Raw genomic sequence first — 18,575 nt, forward strand, 5'->3', positions numbered from 1 at the left:
TCCCTCAATAGTCAGTCTCGCCACGTCTCGCGCCCTGGTTCTACCAAGCACATATTCATCAGCTCTTTCTACTCTCAGAGCGATAACCTCGCTGAAGGAAATATGAATATATTTTTTTCTATTTAGTTACTTAAGTTAACTTCAATTTCAGAAGACTTTACAGAAGGGAGTGGTTACAAGAATAGCCATCCCAAATATGCTATAAATGTGAAACAGAATGGCGCTACACGTCAATGAGAATTATTCTAGGAAGGATCACAATCATAACGAGTTGTTTCCTTATTATTGAAGGTTTGCAAATGCTTTCGTGAAAGCGACGTTATTTTCAAAAGCGACTATTCATGACGGAAGGCGATTCCAGTCGTTGAGTGTGCTCAGTGAATAAAACGCGATACTTGGACCGCATGGCAGCCAGGTGCTTGTTGCACCCCCGATTAGCACTGGATGAGCGCTTTGTCAGCCAAGTGCACTTGCCACGCATCACAAACGCTCTCGCCCTCGTCGTATGCCAGAGTGCGTCAGCTCAGGCTCCCCAGCGCCCGCCGGTGTCATAACAGCCGGAAGGCACGCGGTCTGACTAACACGTTTGAATCGCTGAGCACTGTACGTGACAGATGTGAATGTGAAAACGAAGTCGCCCTTCGTTGCGGAACAACCGATTCGTCAATTTTATCAAGCTTTATCTGTAATATGTACCGCGCTGGAACGGTTAGTTGCTTGCGCAGATCACAATGCTGATGCGACCTCTGAAAAAAACCTCTGAACAAGATATTTTACGGCGAGTTCTTTAGTTTTGTCAGCTTCATTACCTTAATTTCATTTGTGGCATACTGGCCGCAAGGTCCCGCGTAGATAGTAATAATTAAACAGACGGAATTGTTTAATACCATTTCTAATGAGTGGGTTAAATTCGTTTTCCATGGATCCCATACTGATGCAGCGTACCGAGTTTAGTCCTGGTAACGGTTTTTATAGGACAACCTTAAGTGTAGTGTGATCTGGGAATGCATCCCAGATCACAGTATCCCAGTCGAATGTATCCCAGTATTGTAAGCGCTGTTAATCCCATACCGAATGTGCACATTTGAAGAAAGGTTGGAGGCAACGGGGCACCGGCGCACTTATGTGAAGACACATTTCCAAATAGGATACTGTTTAGACTATATAAATAAATTAGTTCGTTCGTTTCTTTAGCTACACAAACATTCACTTATGATATTACGTTTTATTGATTAGCCATTTTTTCAACCTACAGAAAACAGTGTTAGGATCAGACTGAGGCTTTATTACGTCATCGCCGGAAGTTATCCCGCGGAATATTACGCAATCAGCGAATAATTGAATGCCAGAAGAAACACAATATGGCAAGTCGCTTATATAAACAAGGAAAATAAATAGACCAAGGCAAGGGTTATGCGGTACTCGAAAGTGTACCTCACAGAGCTCAGACTTAGAATCATTGCTGGAACAACTGAGAAAGGTTGTAGAGGAAGTATCATATACATGTTAAAAGCTTTTTGTCATTGTTAGGCAGGCTGAAATTATATATAGCAGAAGTTAGTGACACACCTTGTCGGAAACTTTCGAAAGGTCTGGAATGAGCAAGGGATCATTTGCCAATATTTAAATTCAGTTACTGTGTGTCGGATAATAGCTGTGCATTCCAAAAGTATGATTTTCTAAAATTACATTGTCGTGCACTGAATGAGTTATATTCTTAAAAGTTGGCAAGGAGAGAAAACAAAATGTGTTTAGATATTTTACGTGGTGTTCTGATAAGTGATATGGCCGGGTCAGTAATATTATACGCAGATTGTTCCTCAACTGATTAAAGAAGTATTGTCACCTTCTCGATCTCCCAGTCGGATGGTAGCGAGCTTTCATTAAGTTTTTCTTCAAAACTAATAGTTGGTATTGTCGAAGAATACCAGGCGTACCCTTTGAAATTTTGGCACTGGTTAGCTCGCTACCAGACGTTGACGACAGCGTTAAGGATTTCATGGTCTTTTGGATGCCATGATAATTACGAGTTAATGGAAACATTGCAGGGTAGGGGTAGTCGTGTGATCGACGCAGACCTATGTTTTAGCAAGGCTGTAATTCCATGCTAAAAACCTCACTTGATTAGGACTGTTCTCACTTGAGAAGGAACGTCATTTTTCGACTGGGATCAGTTCACCAGTAGCATCAGAAATTGCTATTGTGTCATCATCCTTAAAGTAAACAACACTTCTGAACTTTTTTTTGTGTCTATAAGTATACTCCAAAGAATGTTGATCAGGAAATTGCCCTTGCCCGATTTGATAATTTGAGAGCCTTTACTTATTTATCAGCGGCGTGTTGATAGGCTAACTAACGTTTGTTGTTAGAAGTATGATCATAGAAATTAAAACAAATCCGAAAAGGACCCCGAATGAAGTGCACCTTTCCTGACATGTGGCAAAATATGGTTCCCCCAATTTATATGACTTTAACCTTGCTCTGCCCTATGACAGAAGTGCTTTCAAATGTTAACCGCCACGAAACCCCCGAGTTTCTCTGTTTGGGATGTTCTGCTACATACCTACGTTAGTCTTGTATCACTTCGCTTTCCTCTGCTATACTGCCTCGAACAATAAATATGCGCACAGGACAGAGGAACTCCGGGCAGCCTGCCGAGCTTGCATCTTTAGTACGCAAAGATAGGAAGACGCGGATCTACGATCACTCGCGCGTTGGCGCATACATTTCAGTAAGTTCCTTTGTGGTGCTTTTGGCCCTCACCGTCGTGTTGAGCGCACAGGAGTACTCCTTCTTTGCTTTTACGTTGTGCCACAGCAAGTGACGTCGTTTACGTAGCCCAAATTAAGCCCTTTCACACTCTCTCTGATGATCACGCTCCTCGCACCGCGTAGGGATTCTTCTTAAGAGGGTAGTGCCACATTGAAGTCGAAGAGAACCAGCACCACATTTCTGAAGGCTATTGTAAACAATCCATCTGAGCTCGTGCTATTTTCCACCTTTGCGACCGATGCGTGTAATGAATGCATCGTGGTGCAAATTGTTTTTCTGTAAGTGTGTTTTTATTCGCGTAGAATGAAACGCTGCCAAAGAAACAAAAGATTATTTTTAGTGTATAGAATAAATGAAAATGAATTGTATTCTTATGGCACTCGGAAGTTTTCTTTGCTACTTACCAATTTTCCTAGCAGTGGTAGTTTCATAAGATTATGATTGACAAACGCGATATGTTCATAACTGTAACTTCAAACAATAACAACCAGGTGAACGCGCCCACCAGCATTATTAGGAGCGAGTAAAACGATATGGCAATATGAAACCCTATCGCTTGTGGTGCTGAGACGTTTGGTTATATTATGCCTTGAGTCGTTTTGCGATTCGTGTGTTAAAGTAACAGACCTAAAACTGACGCAAGCTTGTTTTCTTCACACCGGAAAGTCATACTTAAAGGGCGCCAGTTATCTATGTCTAACTGAAGCGCATGCCAGTGTGAATGAAAAGCGTTAATAGTAGTAGGACAAGTTGTACTACTGGTAATTTAAGTTATAATAGCTACACTTGTCCTCGCTGTACGTACGTTGTGCTTTCGTAGTGCTTGGACTTGTAGGACTTGGGATTGTGGGACTTGGGCTTGCAGGACGTGGGCTTGCAGGACGTGGGCTTGCAGGACGTGGGCTTGCAGGACTTGGGCTTGTATAACGAGGGCGTGTTGGACTTCTAGGAGTTGTCACTATGAGTTCCGTCACACTTGGTGTCGAACCTGTTGTATGAAATATACAAATTTACAGACTAGCCGTTTCAAAGGCACAATTTAGTGTAGATAGGATCAGCTAGGTGAAAAAAAATAGAGCGGTAGGGGCACAAATAACGCTAACTTGCAACAGATATTCTTCTTTTATTGACATTAACACTGCGCCGATAAACAGCCCACCAGCGCGCATCGTGAATGAATTCAACATCACGTTCTTAGGAATTTTTAGTGGTGGCTGTGATAGCCCGAGTGAAGGCTTAGACGCACAAAGGCCACCGAACTTGGCTATCATTTCCGTTTGAATAGTCTCGTTCGTCGTCTGCTTACCACCAGCCGCGTTAGCGCAGGGTGACGGGGTTGCGCCGCTCAGCTCGCTCATGTCGCGGGTTCAGTAACGACTGCGGCGGCTGCATCCCGATGGGGGCTCAGTGCAAAAGAAAACGCTCCTGCACCATGCTTTGGCTGAACCAAGTGAACAAAACTATAACGAGGTTGCCCCACTATGCGTGCCTTATAATCAAATCTCGGTTTTGGCACTTAAAGCTTCGCAGTTTAATTAGTTATTTATTCAGCTGCTTACCGCTTTGCCGGACAAACATTGTTTTATAAAGATTTGTATGACAGTTTCACACTTTCGCTTTGGGGCAGTCAGATGAGTAGTACTTTTTTTATGAAAGGCAGTAATTAAAGCACGCACACGAAATGTTGTTTACATTTCAGATATAAGACCGAGGCGTCAGCAAACGTCCAGTCTTACGCCAAATTTGAATGCGGTTGCATTTCTCAGAGGTCTGCGGTCAAACACCGCGTGCAGTGCGCGTCGCACACCCAGAACGCTTCTAAGCGCTTGCATAATCGATTCCCTGCCCACGCTGTAATTATTTCGCGCGACATAAACATTTCGGTACATAACCAAGGGCCAGTGTTATCGCGGAATCGAAGCACACCGCGCCGTTCCGTTTGCCTCGTGCTGTGGCGAATCCTTTTATCGTCTCGTATGGTCAAACGAAAAACATTTTATAGCATGCCGAAACTGCACGACGCAAAAACGAAAAGAGAAGCGCAAGCACTAACACAAACGAAACTTTTCTTGCTTATAAGATGTTATTTATACATAAAAAACTCATATGTAAGCCTGTATTACAAGCGCACCATAAGGTGATGACCGCGGGACATACCGATGCCTCAGAAAAAGAAGCGTGCCCGAATCTGTGCTTCATCGAGATGATGGCACGTTAGCCGCATACTAGCGCCTTGCACGTTAGCGCATGCGGTTCTTTTAACCCGTTTGTGTTCCGTGCTTTCTGCGGCGATGAAAATCTTTGGTGACGTAATACCAGCTTTGGTGACGTAATACCAGCTTTGGTGACGTAATACCAGCTTTGACGTAATACCAGCTTTGACGTAATACCAGCTTTGGTGACGTAATACCAGCTGTCTTGATCTCTCCCATTTTCGATGTAAACCCCGTAGAAAAGAGTATTCAGGAAACATCTCTGAGGCGAGTAATTGAGCCAGGAACGTGAGACAGGAAAATGAATTGAAGACGGCAAGTCTTCCATTTGTACCAAAGTTGAGCACACCGCAGCGCTTCGTTCTCCCAGAAGAATCCGAAAACATGTCGCCTAGCGGCCGCATAGCGATTTCGAGACATAGGATAAGTGGTAGCTTTGTGGCATCTGAAAGTTTGCATTTTGTGCCCGGTGGTGGCGCTTTGTCGCGCACCTGCGGCATCTTAAGTGACGGGCGTGGTGCACATTCGTCGCCAATGACCGCTGCGCGTCGTTCTTATGAAGTGCACCGTTTCGTCTTGACTGGTTACTAAGGCTTTGCTTGCAGCATTCCTACAGTGCGTAGTGTCTGAATGATTTTCTTGTTCCTGAACCAAACCATGTGACCACATAAGGTGGGGGCTAGATGTTGCTGTAGCAAAAATGAAAAGGATCACACAGAGGTGTGCATATATCACGTGGTTGGCGGATAGTTCCAGTCACGTGATGAGCACGGTCACAGCGTTTCTTGCACGTTTTCAAGGCCTCGAGCGCTTCCTCTGGCAATGTTGCCTAACTCGGTCCGCTGAATTCTTCGACGTTGAAGCGGCGCTTTCCCACGACGGATTGACGGCTTGCAATAATGATACACTGATAAACCGGGTGCCCTAGAAATGAGACATTGAAACTGTATAGCGCTAACATCTTCTCTTGCTTTCACGTGATCAGGGCTCATCGTCAAGAGTGCGTTTGGGAGTTGACAAAGATGCACAGGAGCGTTTCGACGCGCTCATGGGTTTGCGTTTGTGAGAGAGAGGGATTGGCTGCCAACGAAGGCGGAAGCCTGCCGACCTCACCAGCTGCCTAGCGCTCTGTTGACACCTGAAGATCGGTCAGCATTGCGGGAAAGAGGAGAAGGAACGTAATGATGAACGAGATAAAAAGGAAGGGAATGCTCGGAACGGATCCGTGACGCTGCTCTGGTGAACCCTCCGAACCAATAAAGATAACGAGGGGGAAATTGAGGCAGCTCTTAAACTGGTGGTTGATCGAGTAGAAAGTTACGCCGCACAAGCAGGACTCATCTACCGGCAGCCTAATTCTGAAATCCCCGTTATTCGATGTGTGGTCGGAGGTAGGCGGGAACATCAAGATCCCATCACAGTTAATGTTAGCAGCCAACCCATACCAGTACTCCAGAAACTTAGGGTATTGGGTCTATTCCTCCAAAACAATAGTAATAACGCCGAATTCGTTTACAGGCTTTCTGCCACCGCCCATGAGACAACACGTTTAATCAAAGGGATTGCAAATACGAGAAAAGTATGAAGAAGAAGGATCTGTGCACATTAGTGCAGGCCTTTTTCCTGAGCCGCTTCACCTACTTTGTGGCCTACCTACAGCTCAATGCTGCAGAAAAAATGAAGCTTGAGTGCATAATCAGCCAGGCATTCAGAGCGGCGTTAGGGATACCCCATTCTACATTTACAGCAAGGTTTCTCTGACATGGCATTCATAACACATTTGAAGACTTGTGCGCGGCCCACATCACCACACATATGGCGCAGCACACTAAACCTGAAACAGAGCGAAGTGTGCTCGCCAAACTAGACGAAAAGGTAGAACGACAAATAAATGAACCAATATACGTACCCCCAACAATCAGGAAACGACTCCCACTTAAACGTCTTCCCCGAAAATTGGCCGACGCTTACGCTTCTTGGTAATGCGATCTTTAGTGCAGCTGCTGCTTTATTTCAACAACAGGCAACCACATACAAAACGGGCACTGCCGAAAGGAGGCGGTTCCGCGTTTCGGATTGGGCAGCACACACCGCTATCCGCCGCTATCGACCCAGCGCTCCCGTGACGGGCCATCTTATAGTGGGTCACCGCCGCGGAGAGGGGGGGGTAGACTAGCAACTATTATTTAATGTTTCTTCTTAGGTGGGGTGAGGAAACGGGTGGAGAACAGGCGTATTGAGTAGAGGTCACACACTCATTCACTCACAGAAAGGCCTCAATGTGGCCGCCCAAAGTTGGGGTGGGAAGTAGAAGTAAGGGAACGAAACGTCTTCCCGGTCACCGCAACGGCACTGCGCCAGGTAAGGGGAAGTACAGGGCAAGAGGGGAGGTGAGAGGTCAGCCAGGTGTAAGCACTGCCAAGGACGACAAATGCCACTGACGAACGCGCCACACAAACGGGGAAGTGAGAGACACGGCTGAGAGCCGTACAGCCACGCGACGTGGAGACGGAAGAGCGGAGAGCCGTGGATCACGCGCGAGGCGGCAAAAAGCACCCGCCGCCGGCTCCGCGGCAGTGCCGCGACAGCGAGAGAAGTGACCGCGAGGGTGGAGTGGACGGTAGCGGCGAGAGTCACCACAACGGCGCTGCGCGGAGGAAGAGCAAGAGAAAGAGCAAGACTCGCACCGCGCGCGAGAGATGGCAGCAGGAGCGCGCGCAGCTAGACCAGCGCGCAGATGATGACCTTGGTTACGACGAGGCACGACAGCGACGCGAAATGCAGGAACGGGCGCCAAAGCACTAGGTTTTAAAATACGCATTCCATACACCTCGAGGGTAGGAGGAATGCCAGGTCAATCCATAAGGCATATCAACAGCAGGCGGTGCCATCTACGTCAATGCGGCTGAATATCTAGCTCCGAATAGAGAATTCGCAGTGGCAGGAATTAGGCGTCAACATTCCGCAGTCATTTCTGCCTCCATCCGTATACGCACATCCGTAATGGCTGAGGAGGTGGCCATCGCTTTCGCAATTACAATTTCACAGGCAGATATCTTCAGCGACTCCAAGAGTGCCATACACAATTTTGCCCGGGGCACCATTGCTCAATCCAGTTTTAATGTTCCTAGTAAGATCACCTCACCAGATAGGGATATCTAATTGATCTGGGTACCGGCACTTTCTGGAAATCCTGGAAACGAAGCAGCTCAGCGGACAGCCCGAGATTTAGTCGGCCGGGTGGGCAGCACTTGCGTCCTTGGGATAGCGAAGGACAGCCTAATTTCATTTCACGATGTGACCCACGGCGTTCCGCCCTGGACGAAGCAAGTTTCCGCCCCCAAACAAGAAGGTCAATAAAGAGCAACAAACAACCTGGAGGAGACTTGAAACGAGCTCCTTCCCTAACCCGCTAGTTCTCTCTCATATGTCTTATCCAAATCTTTTCCCGATTGACTAGTGTGAGATTAGAGGGCTACTCTAAGCCATATGCTCTAGGGATGCAAGGAAGATGCCCCCACCTCCACAATTAGGGAAAATTCTGCTTCTATATGATCCTGCTACCCTGCACAACTATCCGACTGAATAAACGTTTTCTCTCTCTCTCTCTCTGCTCCGTCGAACGCTAAGCACGCTCAGCAGGAACGCTGGAAGCGACAATGTGAACGTGAATGGACGTCTAAATCGTCTTGAAACGCGAGTTTCTGTTCGCAAACGAGAACCGAAATGACCAGATTTGTTCACGTGTTCCATGTCAGTGTTTTTAAGCATTGCACAGTAGCGTAAAGGCTACAACTAGTTTGTACAAATCTGCAACATATATCATGAATGTATAATGACGCAAATATTCGAGAACTTAAATACACGTAGGGAGTACACCGCAAGTGGCTGCAGTGCTTGTAGTGTACGCGCTCTTCATATCATTGCGATAGCAATTATATGGACACTTCAGAGGCGTTTCTGTCGTTGGCGTCACGTCACCTTGAGGTTCCGTATAAGTGAAAGTGTGTGAGGATGGGCCGACGAACGCGGTTCAATAGCGCGCGCGCGAACGAGGAACGCGACCCGGATGTGTGCCCTCTCCTGTCGCGCGCGAGGCAGAGGGGTAGGGCGAGGGAGGACGGGCGTTCTTCTCAGGCGGCTGCCAGGGGGTCTCGATGTGCTCCTCACCCACCGCTCCGTACAGAGTGGAGACAACCACGGCGTCTACTATGGCGTTGACCACGCGAATTGTGCACGCTGCAGTGTAGTAAACGCCATTCGCGCACACCATAGGGACGCTTCGCCAGCGCTTGATTGTCTTGAAAGCGATCTGCGACGCGGCCAATGGCCACGCCCGCGCCGGTGTTGTGCTGGTGGCTTGGCATGCGCTGTGCTTACGATGTTTTGTACGCGTTGAAGCAACAGATGCACGGAGGTCAATTGGCTCGCGGCTGCTGCCGCGATTCCTAGCTCTAGCGTTTTCGTAGACAGTTTCCGCTGTCATCGAGCGATGTGTGTTCATGTATATTTGTGCGCGCGCGACATCGTGCTGGTTAATTTAGTTAAAACACGTGGACGGGCTAGTTGGTTTGAATCCATGATAGAACGTGCAAGCGCGGTTGAACAAGCACGCAGAAAGAAGCAGGCACACAAAGGCAGCGCTGTTTCTGAGTGTATGTTTCTTTGTACGTCCTCGTTGAGTCACACACAGATATTCTAACAATGTTAAATTAGTAATAGTAAGCGATTGTTTACAAGTTTATAAGGCCGCGAAAGCTACTATCTTTACTTCGTATAGCTATCAACTAATTTGCTATCGCAATTGGTGCTTCGCCTGTCGGCCGGAACTGAGAATTTTTTTTAAGAAGGCGCGTAGAACGAAGGAGGTGTGTCTTGGTGTCATCGCTTATTCTACCGAATCGCTTTATTTGGCTTCTCCCCGTTTTCATGGTGCTCGGCGATGGACTTTTCTCCGCTGAAGGCGTGTGTAACCGAGCTATATCCGCAGACAATTTTCTGTGGCCATGAAGGGAAAGCCACGGAGGCAAAGCGCGCACAAGAGAGAGTGCTACTGAAAAGAGACCTGTGTTTTCATCCATGGTAAAGCTCGGGAAACAAACACCTTATTAGCAGTAGTTAGATAGGACAAAACACACCACTCAATGTAAAAGTTTAATTATTTTGGGGCTTTTCCCTTCCGCGTCTATGCAAACGCGAAACCTGTCGCACGTAGAAGTTGCGTCGATACAGCGTCTTTTCCGAGGAACCAAAAGCACTGTCAAACGCTGGCGAAGTACTGTGTGTGAAGTGATTTTAGGAAAGGAAACGGAAGAGATGAGTGCAGCGCCGTAACTGTCTCTCACAGGAGGACACCTCAACAGCACTGCACGGGGAAGGGGGAATGGGAAGAAAAAGATGAAGGAGAGAAAGACAGGTCGGACGTGGCAAAGGGGAAAAAAAATGTGAGTGCGGGGCTCAGAGCCGCGCTCTCAAGTGCGTCGCATTACAGTAGTCTAGCAGTGCCGAAAGAGCGTGCTTCACGATGGACGAGTGGGCTGCAGGGAATAGCAGCGCGGTCGCCGTATCGTCAGTCCCAGTCGCCGATAGACTGTACACAAGTCCGTGCGCTCCACATCGAAGGCAGGGCAGCGAAGTAGCAAGTGGTCGAGCGTCTCCAAATCGGCGCAGTTGCTGCACGCGGGGTCGCCAATTCCCTGCAGCCTGTGCGTTCTAGCAGCCGTCCTGTAGCAGCCGACGCGCAGGCAAAGCAGGAAAGAGCGGTCCGCCCGGGAGAAGGCCACGCGGGGGAGGAGTCGAAGTGACGCACCCGCGGCGACGCGCTGGTCCAGATGCTGCGCACGAAGCGTTCGCAGAATGGTTGCTTTGGCCACGTCAAAGCCGCTGACCGAGGTAGCGAGGGGGAAGCGCAGGGAGTGAGCCTGCTTTGCGAGAGCGTCCGCAGCTTCGTTCCCTAGCAGGCCGATGTGCGCTGGAACCCATTGCAACGCCAAATCGCAGCCCTGGCTGACGAGATGGCGGAGCTTTGAGCCGACGCGCTGCACCAACGGAGGTCCAAGGTAATCCTTCGCCAGCATACACAGTGCCGCGCGCGAGTCCGAAAGGATCGCGGCAGAAACAACACTGCGCTGTTGAAGCAGGAGATCAGCGGCTAGGTCGATCGCCGCAAGCTCGGCCACCGTCGACGACCACACAACACGAAGGCGGCACTGCCGTGTAGCGCAAATATCCGGCGCCGTGCACGCTGCAGCACCAGAACCATCACTCGCCACGGAGCCGTCGGTGTAAACGAGCAGCCGGCCCCCTAGGCGCTCGTGTAGCAGTGCGGCCGTTTCCTGCTGCATAGCACAAACAGCTGTTCGACGCTTGGACTTGACGCCTGGCACCGTGGTGTTTACATCGAGTAGCGCGGAGGCGTGCGGCAATACCGGCAGAGGTAGGAATTGCGGCGTCGACGCGACGAGTGCGCAGAACTCGGTGGCACGCTGGCCCATGCCCGAGCCCTCGAGGGTGTGGAGGCGACAAACGAGGCGTTGTCCCTGTGGCGAACGTTGAAGGCGCTCGATGTGGTTCATCGCTTGCTTCCGTGCGCGAAGTGAGGGCGGCCAGTCTCCCGCTTCGGCGAGAGTTGCTCCTACTTGCGAGTTGCGAGGAAGCCCGTAAAGTTGACGAATTACGGTGCGGTGCTCCATGTCGATGGCGTTCCAGTTGGTGGCTCTGGCGTTCGTGAGGGGAAGCGCATAGAGTGCTCGCGTTGTTGCGACGGAGTTGTAAACTCGAAGCGCAAGTTGCGGTGTACAACCACGACCACGGGCGAGCAGGGAGCGTGCGGCGCCAGCCACCTTCTTAGAATTCTTGCAGAGCTGGGAGACGGCGGCGTTAAAGTTGACCCGGCAGTCGATGTCAAGTCCGAGATAGCGCACTTTTCTCTGCCGCGGGAGGGGGCTTCCGCGCAGCGTGAGACAAGGCAGTTCGAAGCGTGCACGAGCACGGGGGTGTACTAACAACGCCTCAGTTTTTGACGCCGAGAGCTGGAGCCCTATGCTGGCGAGATATTCATCGATGGCGTTGATCGCCGACTGCAGGGATTCTTGCACTTGGAAGCCGAGGGCCGTGGGCCCGCACGTGAACACTGCAATGTCATCGGCGTAGATCGCCACGCGGACTTCGTGGGCTGTCATCTTGGGGATGTAGTCAGGTAGTCTTGCCAGAGCCAAGTTAAAAAGAAATGGGCTGATCACGCTGCCCTGGGGAACCCCGGAGGTCACGCTGCGAGGGGCACTGAGCGTGTCGCCAACTCGCACTCTGAGCGTGCGGTCACTGAGAAAGGCCGCGATGTAGTCAAAGAGGCGGCCGGTGACACGTAGCTCACGGAGGGCTTGAATGATGGTGGTGTGAGGGAGACCATCAAATGCGCGTTGCACATCGAGCAGCACGAGATATCCGGCTTCTTGGCGACTTGCTGCGTGCTCTAGCGTAGCCACGACGTCCGCGAGCGAGTCAGCTGCTGAGCGCAGTCGCCGGAAACCACTCTGTTCAGGGGCGAAAGCGTCGAGGGCGGAGGCAATCCACTCAAGGCGGCGCAAAGCCATGGCCTCCAGAGTTTTGCCGGCTACAGAAGTAAGCGACACTGGGCGATAAGAGCTGACGCTCGTGGCAGCTTTGCCGCGCTTGAGAATAGGGACGACGATCGCCTCTTTCCAGTCAGCAGGAATAATGCCACTGCGCCAGACGCCATTGAAGGCCTCGAGTAGGGAAGGGAGCTGCGCTGCATCGACGTTCCTGAGGACCTGATCAGTTAGTCCGTCGGCACCAGGCGCTGAGCGTCGTTTACGCGTGTTCAAAACAATGCGAAGTACTTCGCGCTGTAATACATGTGCAGAAGCTCAATGCCACAGAAAGTTGTCCGCGAGTGTAGTAACCGAGTTGCCCGACGCGTTCGTTGTTGAACCCCAACTTTTGAGACGTACGCGCGTTGTCGCGCGACCAGTTTGTGGTGCCTGAAAGCTAAGATCATGTGGCGGGTGGTGGCGGCTTTGTCGCGTTTCTCCACCACCTGGGCTGGCGGTTGCAGGGCGCGTTCGTCGCGTAAGTCCGTTGCGCGCCTCAGATGCGCCGTTTCGTCTTGCCGGTTCACCACAGCTTCGCTTAGACCGATTCCTATAGGGCGTGCTATTTGTATGATCTTGAAGTGAAGAGTCGGATGAGTAGATATGGTTTCCATGGAACACACGAGAGAAGAAGAAAGCAAGCATAGATACGCAATCTACCAACGTCGTAGCATGGTTTTCATGCTGTTGTCATTCCGGTGTCGTCATGCTGCCTTGGTCATGCTACCCTTGTCATAGTTACGCTGCCATTCCGTCGACCCAAGCATGTCGATGATAATTTGTTCCACCAAGCTCTTTTTTACTCCAGCAGTATGATTCGGCCGTATTGCTCGTTTGGCGCATTTGATTTCCGTAGTCTGCATACGCTATTCCCTTACTTTGACGTCATATTGCATTGTTTTTGCAACTGTTTTGCCCCGTTGCGTCTATTAAAATAAAACCTTTGTCAGGTTCCTGCATTCGTGTACGTTAGTGCGCGTTCCGATCGCTTCGCGGTATGAACCATTACAAACGAAAAGCGCGTATGCTGCTTGAAGTTATGTCATTCCAATCCAGTGATATGGTGAGACGCTTTTGTGTTACTGGCTTTCATGCTGGCTTTCAAGCTTGTACCAAGGCTTTCTTGCACAGAAAGACAGCCGAGATAACACCCTAACTTTTCTGCCTACTTGAGATGATCGGTAACGAAAGTACGTACATCACTGACTTCCAGTGAATGGCATGCACGAATGGATCAGAAATGTTGTATGTTTGCTCTAGCTTGGCTTAACTCCACTATATCGCACGATGACGTAGGTTCTCTTCCATTATAGCCACGGCATTCTGCAGAATATAAAACATAAACCGCTTTTTGGTTAACAGAGTCTGGGAACAAACTGATATTACGTTTATACACACGTCAGGCACATATGTGCCAATGACGCCAATGAAGAAAACTGTATTACGCATAAAGTTTCAGATCCTGAAACCGCATAGAGAACAGGAGCGGTCAGGAAGCCAGCTACGAAACTAAATACAAAATCTAGGAATGAAATCAAAAGAACAAATTTACCGCAGTTGGTTGATGTTTAGTTCGCCTTAAATAGTAGAGGGGTTGTACCTGTTGTGGTTATGCTTGGTGGTATAGCGACTCTTACTGGAATCGTTCTTCCCGTAGATGCCTCACTTCCAAGACCACCGCCACCGCCTAGATCTTGGTTATCGCCTGTGGTGCCCACTTCTTCGAAGCTACCTGGGAAGTCAGCACCCCACATGAACGATCAGCGAAGGCACACAGGCAAGACGAGCATTCGCGATAGTCGAAACTACAGCAATAAGCACAAATAAATGGTTGTCCTATACTGAAGTGGTCATGTGCACTGTCCCCATATAACATTTTACTGCAGCTGTCTTATTTAGAACTTGGAAAGCGCTGGAAATAAAACGTAGGAATTGCAATTAGAAGTACCGTCAACTTGAATAAATCTTAAATAGAAATAATAAATCACTTTAACCTCATCAAGATTTCATTCGAAAGTCTATTTTCCTTAACTGCGCGATAGTAAGTTGGTTATTAGAAGAGAAAATAAAAGTCAAAGTTCATTTGTTTTTCCTTCGACGAAATTCCTGCGACAGAACGACAGTGTGACGTCGGGATTTGAAAATATGTTTTCGCATTAGTACCACGTTCGCTCAGTTGAGGTTTCAACAACTTCCCAAGTGGAATGCTTGGCTCTCGTAGAATACAATGCTGTCCATTTTCTGACAAATAAAAAAATAACTAATCCCTAGCAGACAGTGTCAAAATCGATGGCGTCAAGGTGAGCCGGTGCGGAAACTTCGAGATTGCTCGGCCGCCTGTGTTTTGTTCCATATTTTTTTTCTGGCTTACTGAGCCTCTTCTCACATAAAGAGCGGTTATCTTTTTTTCTTGCTAATTTAGATTGTCTGTTTTTGTAATACATGTAAAATCTTTTTCTTTCTCTTTTCTTTGTTGTCCCTTTAAGTTGGAACAAATGAAATATATGAATCAGTCACGTACCCGGGGTGGAGGGGGGAGGGGCGTCACGTAGGGAAGAGCTTTGCGCCGATCCTGACTCTCTCGCGCGCGTAATCATGCAAACGACAATTAAAATTTGGAGTCCGATATCTCAGAGTGCCAACATGCTAGAATTCTTCCAAGTGAAACTCTCTAGAAACACGACTGCCTCTAAATTTTGAATACAAACATGCACACTTGCTGCAGTCAATAAAAAGTTGATTATTCAATTTTGCTTCATTGGTATGCTTACAGAGATAATTATCACATCACTTTCTGTCCCCCTGGCCGCATAAATCATTTGCACGGGTGGTCTTCGCGTGCCTCCCCAGGGCCTAATTTTAAGAGAACCGTAAAGCTTATATTTCCTACTGCCTCCTTTCTTTCTATGATCCTTTCGCTTAATGAAATATAGCAATTTTCGACAAATTTCATACAAGAAACATACAGCCTAAATTAAAGAAATTGCCGGCGATTGTCACTAGACTTTGGCATTTTGTTTTGAATGTAACAACCTTCATGAAATTCGCTGCAGCGGCTGCAGAGAAAAATTGCTTCTCCCTTCACGCTTACTCAGATACCAGCCTCCGAGCTACAGCTCCCTGTGCAGTGTAACGGTGTTAGCCCCTGGACAAACGGGCACCGTTTAGAGTGCAAAAGAAAGAATTGTTCGCATAGTTGTTTTGACCATAGCGTGACGTCCTGACACAGCTCCAAGTTTACTAATGCTCTGTAGCAATGAAGGTATGTGTGATGGTGTTGCTCAGAAAAATAAACAAGCGTTTCTGGCGTGTTTTGACAATATATGTTTGCGCTTTTTGTGCCAGGTTGACCATGTTATTATTAGAAGCGTAATAGTGGGGGACTCCGGAATAATAATTTTTACCACCACCAGAGGTTGTTTAACGCGCACACCTAAATCCAAGTATTGGAGTGATTTCTGTATTTCGTCCCCATCGAAATGCGGCCGCCGCGGACAGGATCCAATCCGCAACCTCGAGCTCGGCAGCTCTACGTCATAACGACTGAACTACAACGGGCGGATGGGCCCTCGTTTCGTGGCCAGGAACGCTATAACTGAGGAATGGAGCAAGTAACTGGATTGTGAAGTGTCACCCAGGCTGTTCCGTAGAAACAAGCACTGTAGTAAAACATTTAGGGCACTTCGCCGCTTGCCAGTATATTTTCTGCTGTTTTGAGGTTTCCGTTCTTCATTTACAGAAAAGAGAAAGAAAGAATACCCGGCCGTAAATGTGTTGGGTGAGGTCACATTAGTAGGTTTAGATCATACAATTTTTGAAGCACAGAAGTGTATACACAACGTATAAAAAACGAAATAAACGTAAAAAACCATAACGGTAAAGTTGCAACACACAGTGCTTGCTAGAAAAGAGTGCAATATTTTCGCTCAAGACAAAACGACGAAACAAGGATCGAATAAAGCTCCCTCGCCATTCCATTCTAAAGGCTCTAATGTATTAGCATGCATCGTCAGATAACCTGAGTGCCGGAGAAGTTGACTGTGTCATTTAATCGACAATTTCTGTCATATCCAAAGTTCTCCGCATACCTCATTATTCCTTTCAAGTAGATGCGCTGCTTAAGGTTTCGCTCTTAATTTTCCATCACTGCCACAATAGCGGTCACGTACTAAACGCTGCGCCGGAAATCAGCACATTTCCTGGTCCTATCTTTCCTGTAGCGTTCATTGCAATTATTTTCCCTGCTGTAGTCGTAGCAGTGACCTGAAATTACGATGCGTTTCCAGGATTCACTGGGCAAAACGAACGCTGGAAACAAGAATGATGCCATAACATATTTGCAGCATGTGCACTGCAACAGTCTGCCACTCACCCACGCTCAGAACCACGAGCAATGAGGCCAGAAGGGCGACTACGAAGAGCACACACGCTGCTGAGAAAAGGCACCACAAGATGTTGCTGCCGCCCCTTGAAATAGAAAGGGTAAAACGAATCTTTACGCGAAATTGAGGGAGCACCAGGATGCAGCAAATGAAATTGGCAAGCATACTCTTGGGGAAACAGTTTTCTTCCTCCTCAGCTAGTCATCAGACATGTTGGTTATATATATATGTATATATATATATATATATATATATATATATATATATATATATATATATATATATATACACATATTTATTTATTGCGCTAAATCTATTTTTAAAAGAAACCTTGCATCTGTGTACAAGCCATAAAGCAGCCTTTATGAAGAATCTTACCATGGCTCTCGATAGGTTTATGAACAATTTTCAAGCGAAGCTTGTATTGGCTCACAAGTTTTGGTGGCGATGTAATCAGGCAAAAAAAAAAAATGTTGGTCTCAGAGCAGAGCAGCTGCGGGAAAGGGCGGTTTGATGAATTAACAGGGGTGCCGGAGAGTAAGCCATTAGCAAGGTTTCCAGCTGCATAGGCGCACGCTCACGCAAAGCGCCCAAACAATCAGAGCCGTTTCGCTTCCGCGGGGGAGCGAAAGGGCAGGAAAAGGTATCCGTTCTTTCCGTTCAGGTCCGTCGCAAAAACGGACGGGGCAGCCATGCGTTGTTCGCTTCCTCGAGGAACTGGCAACCTTCGACGAGCGGCGGCAAGAGCTCGCCCGTGAAAGGGCTCACTGTCGGTGTGCCGATACAGCAGTAGCCCCTCGTGCCCAGGCGATCCGACAGGGAAGATCCCGAGCTGAAGGAGCGGGAGGACAAAGGAATCCGGCATGGTTACCTGTGACTTAACCGTGACGAAGGTCAGGTGTACCGAGGACAAGCTTCGCTTACACCCATTTTCTGGTAGAGGAAGGGTTGGTCATTATTTTGTCATTGGATTTCTCCGTAACTGTTCTAGCTACGCTTGCCGTGATGGTTTCTAGAAACAAATCTAAGATGGTTGAGATGTGTTTCTGGCGCCTCAGGCGGGGACAAATCTTATTTGTTTGAAAAAAGGTATTTAATTTCTTGTTTGTTTTTTTTACAACCAAGCTGTTAAGGGCTAGTTACTGCAGGATCGTGTCCGTGTGTAGACACAAAATCCCGAAGGTACAGCAATGCTGGGCCGGCCCGCGACGTAGGTGAAGCAGGCGTTAAGCACTTCGCATACGTGCACACTTAAAAAAGTTTACACACTTTGGGTTGTATTTGGTCCCCAAAGAATAATCGTCATCTGTCTTGCCCGCATTTCCTTTGTTTATTTCTGCGATTCCGGTACTTTCTAGTCACGAAAACGTAGCGCGTTGTCAGCTTGGCACAGCATTATCGACTGGAAAGTAGCGAGCGCCGAGTTTTCAAGAGAGGAAACGCAAGCAATGCAGATCACGAATATTGTTGTGGAACAAAATAAGCCCCAAAGGCTGTAAACTTTTTTTTAGAGTGTGGACCGATCCTGAAGGTAAGGCAATACCGGGCCGACCCGCGACGGAGGAGAAGCAGGCGTTCAGCACTCCCCAAACGTGGTC

Source organism: Dermacentor andersoni, chromosome 4 (genome assembly GCF_023375885.2).
Source record: "Dermacentor andersoni chromosome 4, qqDerAnde1_hic_scaffold, whole genome shotgun sequence".
NCBI classification, from domain to species: domain Eukaryota; kingdom Metazoa; phylum Arthropoda; class Arachnida; order Ixodida; family Ixodidae; genus Dermacentor; species Dermacentor andersoni.